The following is a 10,527-nucleotide window of genomic DNA, read 5'->3' as shown; positions in this document are numbered from 1 at the left end:
TTGGTTAGACCTCACCTGGAATACTGTATCCTGTTCCGGGCACCACAGTTTAAAAGAAATATTGACAAGCTGGAAGGTGTACAGAGAAACGTGACTAAAATGATCAAAGGTCTGGAGACCATGCCCTATGAGGAGTGTCCTAAAGAACTGGGTATGTTTAGCTTTCAGAAGAGAAGGTTGAGAGGAGACATGATAGCCGTGAAAGGGTGTCATAAGGAAGAGGGGGTAGGCTTGTTTTCTGCTGCTCTTGAAAGTAGGACTTGGAGCAATGAGTTCAAATTACAGGAAAGGAGATTCCACCTGAACATTAGGAAAAACTTCTTGACCGTATGAGCTGCTCAACAGTGGAACTCTCTGCCTCGAAGTGTGCTGGAAGCTCCTTCCATGGAGGCTTTTAAACAGAAGCTTGATGGCCATTTGTTGGAGATGCTTTGATTGTGCTTTCCTGCATGGCAGGGGGTTAGACTAAATGGCCCATGTAGTCTCTTCCAACTCTATTATTCTGTGATTCTAGATTGTGCTTTTTTGATACATGACCACTCTTTGGCAAAGAAAGCTAAAGTGCTTGTAAAACTATAACTCTTGTGATTCCATAACTTTGAGCCATGGTAAAATGGTATTGAACTGCATTAACTGCATTAGTGAAAAAACAGATGATAGTCCCTGCCGATATATGTCTGTTGCAATGCTTTCAGTGTGGGAAGTGTTATACTGAAAAGGCCAATAGTTCTGGAAATTCTAGGGCCTTCCCCCTGACCACCAAGAGTTAGAAAGGCTTCAAATATGTTGGGAAATTTGCCATATCACTGCTTCCCCTATTGCTTAAAATTGCCTTGGTCCACAGCTGAATTTACACCACAGCACAAACAGAAAACCACAGCTTCTTTCCATAGCAATGATGACTTGAGGCATTGCATTGCAATTGACAGTGACAGGTCGGATGAGAACAAGAAGTTATGTAATCGGGCCAGAAGGGTAATTTCTTCTGCGGAGACCAGATTTTAAATGAACTGATCAGGGGAGACTTTTTTTTTCACTACTGGGTAGCCTGCAGAGAGCAAAAGGGGCTCAGATAAGGTTCCAACTAGGAATGTTTAGAATAAACAAACATGGCAAATCCTGAAGCAGAACAGGTGTCACAGATCATATTTTTCAAAATCCTTGCTTATGACTCTCCCATATTTTCTTTCCAATTACTGAGGACCTCTGAATAGAAGGAGGAATTTTTAAAATACTAGAACAATGTCATGTAGCCATGTGATCAAGCATTAACAACAGATTGACATACTGAAAATAACAAATAGTAAACCAAGAAACCATTGTTGGAAAAACTGTAGGAAAAGATCATACATGATGGGAAGTAAAAAGTTGGCAGACAATTGAATTCTTTCTTTGCTCAAAGAAGGAAATAACATTTGGAATCAGAGCAGCCTTCCTGAAAATAGCAATCTGGATATCAGTGGCGTGACCTATATAGAGACCATCATTAACGGATATGTAAATCTGCCTTCAAGTTGTCTGTTAAATTATGGTGACCCCATGAATTTCAAAGGATGTATTTGGTGAGGAATTCTCAGAGGTGATTGAGCCAGTTCCTTTCTCTGAAAGGACAAGATCCGGTCTTTGTTGGTAGTCTTCCATCCAAGCACTAACCAAGGCCAAGACCTCTTGGCTTCCAAGATCAAATGGGATCTGGTGCCTTTGGTATTTAGGCTAGATATCACTAAGGGGGGGTCAGGAATCAAAGACTGCAGACTGTATTAAGGGAATGTGGAATATGAAATTTCAACAGGTGTAGGTTGCAGCACAGTTGTCAATAATTGTCCCTTATACAAACAAGAATTAAAAACACAGATCTTGTTGTTTTGTGTGTGTGTCATCATAGGCTATCACTCATGGTCGAGTATGATTATTCTCCAAGTGTAGAGTCTTGGCGTTGAGTCTGAAGGTGACTGTAGAGACCTTTTCTTGATCCTCATGCTCTTTCACAATGAGGACATTGATTTCCAAATGGAAGGTGGTCCCAACAAAAGGGTTGGCTTGACGTGCCTTTCTCTTGACATGTTTCTCCCTTTCACCTTCCAATCGTGCCTCTTCGAATTCCACATTACTGTTGGTAACAGCTGACCTCCAGTTAGAACATTCGAGGACCAGGGTATTCCAGTTTTCGGTGTCTAAGCCACAGTTTTTAAGCCCATCTTTAAATCTCTTTTCCTGTCTACCAACATTCCGTTTTCCATTCTTGAGTTGAGAGTATATTAACTACTTTGTGAGATGGTGATCGGGCATTCGGACAAAGTGGCTAGTTCAGTGAAGCTGATGGTGGAGGATCATCACTTCAGTGCTGCTGGTCTTTGCTTCTTCCAGAATGCTGATATTTGTCTGCCTGTCTTCCCAAGAGATCTGCAGGATTTTACAGAGGCAACGCTGATGGAATCATTCTGGAAGTGACGTCTGTAGACGGTTCACATTTCAGAGGCATATAACAGAGTTGGGAGGATGTTAGCTTTATTAAAAAGCATCTTGGTATCCCTACAAATGTGTGTATGCATCTGATCACTAAGGGAGACTGCATCTATAATGTAGAACGGATGTAGTTTGATACCATTTTACCTGCCTGGCTCAACACTATGGATTCAAGGCTGGACTTCTGCAATGCTCTGTACATTGGGCTACTTCTGGGCCAAGTTTGAAAACTCCAATTAGTTTAATGACTGGCTACAGGAATATCTAGAAGTTAGCATATTGCTCCTATATTAAAGTCATTCCACTGGTTGCCAGTTACAACCTTTAAAGTTCTATGTAGTTACCTAGAGGATCAATTTCTCCCATACACTACACTGTAGACATTGAGATCATCTGGGAGAAATTTACTTCAACTAGCCAGAAACCAATGGGCAACTGTCACTCAGAGAACCTTTTCATCAGCCACCCCAAAACTGTGGAATGACCTGCTAGAAAAGCTTTGACAGCTAAACGTACTGTTGCTGCCTGCTTAGAGTTCCTTTGTTATAAACAATTGTATTAGAACATTAAAGCTTACAGTGATGGAAAAGAAAATCTTGGTGTGCATCTATGCTGTATAATGAATCTGCTTTAATAGTCTTGGTTCAATGGCATGGAATCCTGGGGGCTTTAGTTTGATAAGGTTTTGAGTCTTCCCTGCCAAAGAATGATGGTGCCTCACCAAATTACAAATCCCGGGATTGCATAGCATTGAGCCCTGGCCATTTAATTAGAGATGATGTCCCTCAAGGAGGAGCCGCAGGTGCACCTTTGGAAGCAACTTCCCCTTTTGCTTTGGCTCCGCACTAAGGAGCTTATCACACTGCTTTTTTGCTGATATAGCCAGAATGAAGCCCGCCGGATCCCATCACAGGATGCACAGCTACTTCTGGTGGGACTCCGTGCTGGCTGCATTGGTGAACTGTTCTAGGATGAGGAACTCTGAACACGAGAGACTACTCATGTTCAGTTTGAAAATTCTGGTAGCAAATCAGAAAGATACACTTTCCGGCATTTTTATTGTTTTTCTTTGATACATTCATTCAATTAAACTTTTGCCATACAAGTCTTATCTCAATATACATTATTCCAAAAGTCACTTTACCTTATACGACATTTTATACATTCCTTAGACGTGTATTTTCCATTACCCATACCCGTCATTTCCCTCCCCCTTCTGGAGCAGCAATTCCAAATGATGTCATTGCATCAATTTAACCGTGTGGAAAGCATGTGATGGGCAAGTGGATGATGTGGGCGATGCGGGGTGCTGGGTGACAGATTCGCCCCACTGCTTCACGATTTGTCCCGCTGCCCCACAGATTCCCTCACATCAAGGACCTCCATGTGATGAAATCCTAAGATTACTGTATGACGTAAATCTTACGTACACAGCAATTTTGGCAAGATCATTTAGCAAAAAAGGTGAGCATTACATTCGAGTAAATATGTTATTGTAGTTGTAATTTTACAGTGCCTTTAAGTTTTTCTGTTGAAGTGTCTCACCAAATTGCAACTTCCATAATTTTGTAACATTGAGACATTAAAGTAGCATCAAACTGTATTAATTCTACAGTGTGAATACAAACGCGAACCAGGTTCCCGATCCTGTAGTCCTTCTGCGCAGAAGGGGCCATTTCCAGTAAGAGTCCTGCAACCTACACCTGCTGCAATCCTGTCTTCTACATTCCTTTAATACCAGCTGGCATCCTGCTGGAGTCTTATACATAAGTAATTTCCCTGTTTTGCTTGGGAACCAGGTGTTGTTTCAGGCCTCCCAGGGTTCTTTCCGTGCCAGCCATTGACACATGTTACTGCTATAGCAGAAAGCTTTATTGGTGGCAAATGATGCAGCAGATGGTACATAGCAGGGAAGCTCTCCAGCCCTTTTGCTGATGGAATCCAGCACTCCTCAGTCAATGCTAGAAATGGGACCTTCAACAAATTTCCTAAAAGTTATGTATAGTGCAAAAACAAATAAATAAAATCAAAATGCACTTTCTATTTTCCAGTCTTTACCTATGTATGGTGCTGGAGGGTCTATGCAAAGCTTTGCAAGTGTCATTGTCTGTCCTCCCCTATTCTCTCCTAATACTTTTTCTAATATCTTTCCGAGTGAAGAAGATTTGGAGATCTTGAAAGCTTGCCCACCATTGTGTGCATCCTCCATTGATCCTAACCAATGCCTTGCCTGATTGAATTTTGGATGTCTTAGTCAAGAACCATCATCGTTTATTTGTTTTATATATCATAAAAAGATCATCCGCCAAAGCATTCAGGAATTGTTTCCACTCCCTGCCAAGTGTATAGTTGGCAGAAAACAAGCACATAATAGCCTTGGGTTTATATGAAATTGATTAGCCATTAGGTTCATTTTGGTAAGGAATGAAGGTCCTGCTTCCAAAAATAGCTTCCATTAATAATTTGCTTGAAGAAATTGTGAGCACGCCACAAAAATGGTAATCTCTTGTGAAAGATAGGTATCGAGTACTTTACATAATGGAAGAGTTCAAAGTTGCACAGAAATCCATGTAAGTACATTTGCAAGGTCTGTTCTATAAGAACCATAAGTAATCACAAGGCCTCTGAAAATGCCAGTGCTGTGTCCATTATGAGGCTTTAAAGGCTTACCATAAAAATTAATAATGAAAATGCTAATGGTTCAGGTTAACAGCTATACTTCTGCGGTGAAAGACTGCCATTCCTGGCCAAATGATACTAAGGTAAACTTCAAACTACAGTTCTGTCGAATCTATTACATCTACATTTTTCATTATCTTTCACTGCATATTTTGTGTGTGTGTGTGTTAGGAGCGACTTGAGATACTGCAAGTCACTTCTGGTGTGAGAGAATTGGCCGTCTGCAAGGACTTTGCCCAGGGGACACCCAGCTGTTTGATGTTTTACCATCCTTGTGGGAGGCTTCTCTCATGTCCCTGCATGGGGAGCTGGAGCTGACAGAGGGAGCTCACAGGATTTGAATTGCCAACCTGTCCGTCACCAGTCCTGCCGGCATAAGGGTTTAACCCATTGTGCCACTGGGGATTCCATTGCATATTATAATAATTGTATATATCTAGGTGTTGATCCAGAATTTCACTTGATCATTCAGTGGTTTAAATTTTTCATTGTTTAGACACAAATTACTATAGAATGGTTTTCTCGTAATGTCAAATAAATCTTTCTTTATTTCTCCTTTTTGCTACTCTTATCTGCTATGATACTTTTCTGACAGAGCTATAGCCCATATTCTATTCAACCAATTTTTTATTATCTATCTTTTTGAAAGTGTTGACAATTACTAGCCTCACTTTGTATCACTTATGTTATATGACGTGACATGAAGAGTTTATTTGACATTTTCCCCCTCTTCCTCAAATTGTTTTGATGGGGTGTTCTTGCATTGAAGGGAGAAAGACTGGATGGCTCTTGTAGGCCCCTTCAAGATAATGTGGATAATCCACATTATCTGCTTTGCAGTGGATTATATGAGTCTATACTGCCATATCATCCAGTGGTAGATTATCCAAAATGCACTGGTAGATTATCCAAAAGCTTGGTCCCACATCCACGTTTTCAGTTTCAGTGTAGATGGCCTCCCAGAATCTTTGTCCTTTTGGACATGCTTGCTACATGCTTCCCCCTTTTCCCCACAACTTCTTCAACATAGCTTTGATATTCTGATGTTAATCCTACATTATTTCAGGGCATAATAGTGCCATCTGTGCATCATTTTCAATGTATTTTTTTCTCTAAATTGTGCTGATATTGATTTATAGGCCGGGTTTCCCAAATCAAAACACATTGTTTTTCTTCTGTTTTCAATCTCCAGATCTGATTCCCATACTAATCTCAGCCCATTTAACACACCAAATTTAGCCTTTTCAGTTTCTTGATATTGTTTTGAAATGTGTCCTTTGATTTCTTTTGAGTTGTCATTGCAGATTGATTCAAACAGTGTTAGAGCCGGGGTGTTTGTGCTCTTTCCCGATTATCTTTGCCTGAAATGTGTATATTTGTTTTTTCTGCTGCAATTAAAATGTCCTCCCACTTTCCTCCTACTCACTCCAATTGTTGTAAACTGAGTTCCAGTTTGAAATGTTGTTTTCATTCAATTAACTCAGCAGGGGGAAGGGGTGGCATTTTGTCCTATCTGATGGGCTCGTGGAACAGCAAACCAGAATCCGAGTCAGGAGCAGTCCAGATGTTAGGAACTTCAGTTCTCCTAATCTCTTGCCATTGGCCATGCTGTATGAAGCTCCTGGGAATTTGTTGTTTATTTATTCAGTCACTTCAGACTCTTTGTGACCTCATGGACCAGCCCACGCCAGAGCTTCCTGTTGGCCGTCGCAATCCCCAGCTCCTTCAAGGTCAAGCCAGTCCCTTCAAGGATACCATCCATCCATCTTGCCCTTGGCCGGCCTCTCTTCTTTTTTCCTTCCATTTTCCCCAGCATCATTCTCTTCTCCAAGCTTTCTTGTCTTCTCATGATGTGGCCAAAGTATATTTTCCTCCAGTGAGCAGCTGGGCATTATTTCCTGGAGGATGGACTGGTTGGATCTTCTTGCGGTCCAAGGCACTCTCAGAATTTTCCTCCAACACGACAGTTCAAAAGCATCTATCTTCCTTCGCTCAGCCTTCCTTATGGTCCAGCTCTCGCATCCATATGTTACTATGGGGAATACCACTGCTTTCACTATGCAGACCTTCGTCGCCAGTGTGATGTCTCTATTGGGAATAGAAGTCTGAAAAAAAAATTGGTGGTCTGGGGAAAGGTTCCCCATATCTCTTGTCTAAATAGAAAATGCAATAACTCTTCTATTTAATCTGTTTTTTTAAAGAGAGTCTGGATCAGACAATCTCTTTGGAATTGGATTTGAAGCTCAGGAGAATCAGAGAATGAGGATTATGTGCTCAAGTCTTAGAGATGTGAAAACGTATGTCGTGATACAGCAGGGCTGATGACCTTTCCTGTGGTTTGGATGATCATTATGCCAACCGGGCTATGAGACGAGATTTGATTGACCTTGGATCTCAAGTTCTTTCGCTGATACTTATAGTTGAGCGGGAATGAGAAGTTAAAGTTCTGGGAGGCAGAAACAGGCTCTGCAAATCCCTCATCTTAAAGATAAATCCATCATTCAAACCTGGAAGAGGAAAAATGTTCTGTCACTCAACGCAGAGAGCTTCAAACACACGCCTTTAAGCCTCCCTCTAGGAAGAGAAAGGTGAGGGCGAAGGAATGGATTTACTGATGAACAGGACTATCTGAGGACCAGCAGGGTGGGAAGGCTTACATTGCTCTTTTAGAGACATTTTTATCGCTGTGTGGATAAGGATGCATCTAAGGAAAGAAATGTATCTTGAGTTATGAGCAAGGGAAAGAGGCTTGATGAAAAATGAATTAGCAATAACATCCCGAGAAGCAGGCGAGCATTGCAGAGGCTCATGTTTTATTGAGCAAGGGCTTTACTGTCCTATATTTCTCTTAACATGGATTTAGTTATGAAACTGAAACCCAGGCAAATGGATTCATTTGGGATGCATTTGACATCAAAATGCATAAGCAAGTTGACGGCAAAAGAGAGTGGACAGAACAAATAATGATATTTCTCCCCGCTCTTTCTGTTTCAAACAGCCCCAATGAGAACTAATTACAGCACTTGGTTTTCTCATTTGTGATTTGGGTGATTTTTTTAAATGTCAGGAGTGACTTGAGAAATTGCAAGTTGCTTCTGGTATGAGAGAATTGGCCCTCTAAAAGGATGTTGCTCAGGAGACACCCAGATGTTTGATGGTTTACCATCCTGTTGGAGGCTTCTCTCATGTCTCCATATGGGAAGCTGGAGCTGACAGACGGGAGCTCACCCACTCCAGATTCAAACCGCCAACCTTTCGGTCAGCAGTCCCACTGGCACAAGGGTTGAACTCACTTTGCCACCGGTGGCTCCATTTAGGTGATGGCAGAAGTTCTGAATGCGAAAGAATACAAAATCAAGACGAGGCTGCAGCAGTTTGCTTTTGCCTGAGTCTCTTGGGAAGGGCAATACTCCACCACCCATATTTTCTCCCTTACTCATTGAATGGGAAAAAGTGGGAGGGGGTGAATAAAAATGGGGTATTTTAATTTATCACAATAATTTTGATTGAGTAGAATCTAAATAGAATAAACATGGAATAAAGCATACAGCAAAAACAAATTACATAAAGAACATATGAAACTACCAAATGCATACAGAACAAAGAAAGCATACAGTTAAAACATAAAGAAAACTAAATTCACGAGCAGGGGCCAGCTTAGCACAGTAGGCTAAATCACTGTGCTGCATAAAAATCATGCTGATCAAAAGGTCGGCAGTTCAATCCTGGGTCAGGGTGAGCACCTGCCGTTAGCCCCAGCTTACCTGCCCGCCGAGCAGGTCGAAAGCAGAAAGGTATCGCTTTTAGCAGGGAGGTGATAAAAAAGCACCCTTAAGGACATCGATCAGAGGAAAGCTCCTTGGCATGGAAAATGGAGCAACAGCACCCCCCTCACCCATGGCTGGAGTCGAGTAAAGCCTCCAAGATGCCAGAAATAAGATGGGAAAACTGCCTTTCCCTCTGTTTGTGTTGCCTGTCCTTTAACTGGCATTAAATGTTTGCCGTTTGTGTGTTCTGTAAGCTGCTCTGAGTCCCCTTCGTGGTGAGAAGAACAGGGTAAAAATACTGTAAATAAAAATAAATAAAGACATAACTTTAGATGAAGATATTTATAATTCAGTATTGTATATACCTTGTCTCAGCCATTAACTGGAATGGTGAGGAGTCTGGAATCGAGAAATTAGAAGAAGACTAGGCCTGGATCTACACGACCCTTTATTTCAGAATCTGATCCCAGATTATCTGCTTTGAACTGGCTAATATGAGTCTACACTGCCAGATTATTTGGGATAAGCAGATAATCTGGGATCAGATCTTGGGATATAGGGCAGTGTAGATGCAGCCTTAGACTTCAGAATGCAACTATGAAGGAACTAGACAAGATCCTGAAGTGTCGAGATATATCGTTGAATACTAAAGTTGGGGTTGTCTATAGTACACCATTGTATTCCTATTTCTATGTGTGGTTGTCAAAATGGGACAGCGAAAAAAGCTAATAGGAAGACAATCAACTCATTTGAAATGTGATGTTGGAGAAGATGTCTAAGAGTTCCACAGACAACTAAAAGATAAATCAATGAGCCCTAGAGCAAATCAAGCTTGAACTCTGTAGAAGCCAAGATGACTAAACTGTGACTGTTATAATGTGTTGTCGAAGGCTTTCATGGCTAGAATCACTGGGTTGGGGTGAGTTTTCTGGGCTGTATGGCCATGTTCCGGAAGCATTCTCTCCTGATGTTTCACCCACATCTATGGCAGGCATCCTCAGAGGTTGTGAGGTGTTGGAAATGAGGAAAGTGGGGTTTATGTATCTGTGCAATGTTTAGGGTGGGAGAAAGAACTCTTGTCTGCCTGAGGCATGTGTGAAGGTTGCAATTGGCCAGCTTGATTAGCACTGCATAGCTTGGCAGCTTCAAAGCTTGGTTGTTTCCTGCCTGGAAGAATACTTTGTTGGGAGGTGTTAACACAGAGAAGCCATTGAAATCCGCAGGCATGTGGACAATTTCAACAGAAAGGAAGAAATCATGAAAATGAACAAAATCTGGCTACCAGTATTAAAAAAACTCTAAAATCAGGACAGTAAATAAAGAACAACATTTTAAAAACAAGGGATTTCCAGACAGGAAGCAATCAGGGCCAGCTAACACCTCCCAACAAAGAATTCCCCCAAGCAGGAAGCAGCCAAGCTTTGAATTCAATGCTAATCAAGCTGGCAAATTGCAACATTCACACTTGCCTCTGGCCATACAGCCTGAAAAACTCATAGTAACCCTGTGACTGTTTTAGTTTGGCTATATCATGAGAAGAGATAACTCTCTAGTAAACACAATAATGCTTGGTAAAGGGAGAGCAATAGGAAAAAAGAAATAACTCATTCTAGAT

The sequence above is a fragment of the Anolis carolinensis genome, chromosome 4, assembly GCF_035594765.1.
Source record: "Anolis carolinensis isolate JA03-04 chromosome 4, rAnoCar3.1.pri, whole genome shotgun sequence".
Classification (NCBI taxonomy): Eukaryota; Metazoa; Chordata; class Lepidosauria; order Squamata; family Dactyloidae; genus Anolis; species Anolis carolinensis.
Note: the sequence above shows the minus strand (reverse complement) of the source record.